The 4,438-nt window shown below is 39.3% G+C and overlaps 1 long non-coding RNA gene across 1 annotated transcript; it reads right to left on the bottom strand.

Moving 5' to 3' along the window:
- Positions 1-943: 943 nt before the first annotated feature.
- On the bottom strand, positions 944-3,561 carry LOC118479140. The gene is made up of 2 exons (XR_004859502.1): positions 3,417-3,561; positions 944-1,011 (listed from the first exon to the last, which is right to left on the bottom strand). It is a non-coding gene; the product is annotated as an uncharacterized LOC118479140 (long non-coding RNA).
- Between the last annotated feature and the right edge of the window lie 877 nt (positions 3,562-4,438).

Here is a 4,438-nt window from a genome sequence, read left to right as displayed (position 1 = left end):
GAGGGGAGGGGGGAGGGGGGAACAAATGAACTTGTCTGCTGATAAGACTTCATTACTTCATTACTTCATTACGTCATTACTCGCCAACTGTTACAAGATTGAGGACTTTTTAAATTGTATACTGAAGTAAGAGATTGGGGGGGGGGGGGGGGAGAATAGGAAACTACACTGAACTATGTCGACTTTTGAAACATCCCACTTGGAAATATTTACTACTACTACTACTACTAATAATAATAACAATAAAAATAATAATAACAATAATCTTAGATTTTCAATCTCATAACAAAATTAACATTTGCCACAATCATGTCTAACTGACGTACACACTAGCTAATCTACAACCCCCCCCTAAAAAAACAACCCCAACTTCTCCAACTCATGTATTTCAGCAGTCGTAAGTTAGAGGATACAAAGTGCTGTCCATGTGAAACCAGAGTTTACAAAACAGATAAAAAAGAAAAAAAGAAATGGATATAAAAAGTAAGTAAGCGGTGAACAGTTCTAGAGAAAAACTACACAAGGGAATGACGATGACGGTGAGAAGAAACGACCCAATAAAAAAAAACATAAAAACAACAACCTCGGTAACAATAATACTGCCAGATAGAAACTCGAGGCACAGAAGTACGAGGAAGTACAACAGCCAATGGGAAAACTTTTTCTACTACGGGGAAGAGAAAACATAACATAGACGGGCTACGGTCCTCCATCTGAAACACGTATCGGATTATAATATCACAAACAAAAGAAGACATTTATTTTACACAAAGATCATAAACATTCTGTAAAACAAAAATAACGTAATCATAAATTCAATATATTGTAAAAAAAATAACGTAATCATAAATTCAACATACTGAGCAAAAATAAATAACGTAATCATAAATTTGACATACAGTAAAGAAAAAAAACGTCATCCTAAGTTCAATCTGCTACGTACCAGTTTGCCTTTGTCTGCCGCCAGCTCCTCGGCTTTCACCTGGCTGGCCGTCAACTGACGCTGTAGATCTAGGAACAAGAAGGAGAACCAATTCACTACAGAATATTTTCCTCAAACAAGTAGTTTTAGTTTTAGTAGACGTTATACGGCGCTCGCAACTGCATAAGGTCATATGAGCGCCAGAGGATTAGAGGTGTTACAAGAGAGTAACAAACATAAAAAAGAAGGAGGGGAGATAAGGACGATAGATGTTTGATAGGAAAGAAGAAGCAAACCACACCAGAGCACCCGCCAACCACCCATCTCAAACAAGTATTTGGCACCAAATATTGTCAAGACTATAGGAATTATCAGAAATTTAATCTGTCTATTTCCAAAATATCTGAAAGTACTCAGCAGGGTTCATACTGAGCACGACATTTTTTTCCCCAAGACTTTTTCAGGAGTTTTCAAGACCAGATTTCTTTTTTCCAAGACAAATAACGTGTCACTTCGGAACACTTCAGACTGCGTAAAGTCCAGGCCTTCTTAACTTCAAGGAAATATCTTTACTACAGATCGAGTTAAAAATGTGTTTTTCCAAGACTTTTCGAAGAATTTGGCTAACTTCCCAAAATTCTAAGAGTTTTCCATATCTTGAAAAATAAAAAAAAAATTCCAAAAGTTCTCCAGTTTTCCAAGACCCGTAGGAACCTTGACTCAGTAAACCATCATTAATAAAGACGTGTTTAAATGGATAACAAACCACCCCCCCCAAAAAAAAAAACAACAACCCCAAAACAAAACAAACTCTGTTCTGGTCAGAGAAAGAAATTTTTTTTTCAACTGACATCATTTTACGTCCCTGTTGAGACAAATTAGACCATATATAAAACCAGCTGCTTCAACTCTTTCTGTCAGGGCCAACCCAGGCGGCGTGGCCACAATAAGGTCATATAAGTGCCGAAGATTAGAGGTGTTCCAACAGAGTAACAAACACAAAAAAGAAGGAGGGGAGGGAGATAGAGACGATAGATTTTTTGTAGGAAAGAAAACCACACCAGAGCACCCGCCAACCACCCACGAAGGTAATTTTGAAACAACTACACAAGTCAAGATTCCAACTCAAAGTCTGCATGCAACAGCAAAGCCTACTCCAAACCACACGCCCCTAGAAAATCTCTAGCAATGAAAATTTTCAATGCATCAAAATAAAAACTTTCAAATAAAAAACCCAAAAAAACTTCCATTGTGGTAACAGATTATGCAAAGAAGACGCCATATCCAAAGATGAAACAAACACACACACACACAATACTTCTAGACTACATACGTTTTCGTACCACCAGCGATGCTCCACACACACAAAACTCCAGTTTCTTTTTCTCTTACTGCCAATATTGATCCCTCTTGCTTTATAGAAATGCTGAGCTTTTAAAAAAAATCAAAATCATCTGTCATCCCCAAAATTGTATCCAGTTTAACTCTTTAAACCCAATCGGACGCTGGGGGTGTCAAGTGGTAATAACCTCGTTCCCTATCAGACGTAGGGAGCGTCCGACACTTGTGACAACTGTTTCATTTCGTTTAGTGCTAGTTTTGGTTGTTTTTCAGAACTATTCTCGAACCAAGTTTTTTTTAGTAAATGACTAAGCCTTTGTTTCTGCCACTTAGAAGTTTGAGGAAAGCTTTTGGGGTTATAATGAGACATGGCGCACCAGGTTTAGGTGACTGTAGAAAAGACTCCGGGGAACGGTGAAAAAAACTCAGGGTATAAAGAGTTCAGTAACTACTACATCATTCACACTGACATTTTCAAAAAATAAGAATTAATAAAGGTATAAACCTGATCCGCTATTGCATCACTCCATCGTAAGCTAGGTACAGCAGTACGTCACCGTAAGCTAGGTACAACAGTACATCACCATAAGCTAGGTACAGCAGTGTGTCACCATAAGCTAGGTACAGCAGTGTGTCACCATAAGCTAGGTACAGCAGTGTGTCACCGTAAGCTAGGTACAGCAGTATGTCACCGTAAGCTAGGTACAGCAGTACATCACCGTAAGCTAGGTACAGCAGTATGATAGTGTACATCATCAGGCACAGAAAGAAGAACGGAAAACAAAAGGCGGGAACAGACCATGCCATGACACCCACCAACCACCCCCCAAAACTGACACACACACCACTCAATACCAAGAAGGCAACAGTCAAAGATATCACTGATGGTAGAAATGGAGTAAGATTTACCTGCTGAATTAGAGTTAGCCTAAAAAACAACAAAAAACAAATTCAACAAGTAATACTGCTTCAGTAAAAAATAGCACTGGTAGAAATGGAGTAAGGTTTACCTGCTGAGTTAGAATTAGCGCCCTAACCTCCCCCCCCCCCCCCCCAAAAAAAAAAAAAAACCACCCTAAAAATGAACAAATTCAATAAGTAATAGTGCTCGAGTCACAGACACCACTGACAGCAGAAATGGGGAAAGGTTTACCTGCTGAGTTAGAGTTAGCGTTGCGCAACTCCTCCATGACTTGTCTGTGCTCATCCTGAACCTCTTTCAGTTTGTCGGTTAGTTCTGTGTGAGGGAGAGAGAGAGAGAGGGCACGGCACGGCACACTGTTACATTCACCGTCAGCAGGATCAGACAAGCAACAACAGTACGGGGAATAATACAATGCAAGAGGAGACGGGCCATCTTTATTTTTCTTCCGTTGTGGGGGGGGGGGGGGGGGGCACACACAGGCTGGCTATGTGGGTATATGGACAGTTGGAAAATGTGGCGCTTGGTGTAGAGGTGCACGTAACTGAAAACATTTCATATCAGGTTCAAGAGAAGTGCATTAAAGCTTGAATAGTCATCTTATGTAGGGGAAAAGTAAGAAGAAAGAAAAGATAAAATATCTGAACCAAAGTAGAGAAGGGAAAGTTTACACCAACAATCTGGAAAACAACAACAACAAGACCCCACTTTGCCTGGTTCATAAATATGATAACTTATAACAACACAGAAAAGAAGAAAGAAAGGGCCATAATACCAAAGTCCCCCCCCCCCCATAAACTATAAAGCAGCCACAGAAAGTGTGAAATATGACAGTAACTTCAAGCTACAACCCCTCTTTTCACACTCAATAATGCAAGCTAGAGTTTTAAATATAATTATAAAGACCAACCTTTTTACACACACACACAAACAAAAAAAAACACCCCTTTCCAGTCACACCTTGAGAAAGTTGAAATTAAAGTCCCATTTCCTTCTACAAAGCCACTGCACACACAACGCAGGAACACATTCCAGATCCAGAGAGAGAAAAAAGACAGCATGCCAATCCCATAACAATCAGATGCTGTATTGGAACAACAGAACACAGACAAAGACACATCAGGAACATAAGAACAGTTTAGTTTTAGTAAAAGTTTTACGACACTAGCAACACAATAAAGTCATATAAACGCCAAAGAATAGGTGTTACGAGAGAGTAACTTACACAAAAAAAAAGGAAGAGAGATAAGGAC

The sequence above is a fragment of the Aplysia californica genome, unplaced genomic scaffold (genome assembly GCF_000002075.1).
Source record: "Aplysia californica isolate F4 #8 unplaced genomic scaffold, AplCal3.0 scaffold02922, whole genome shotgun sequence".
Classification (NCBI taxonomy): Eukaryota; Metazoa; Mollusca; class Gastropoda; order Aplysiida; family Aplysiidae; genus Aplysia; species Aplysia californica.
Note: the sequence above shows the minus strand (reverse complement) of the source record. Positions and strands in the feature narration are given on the sequence as shown.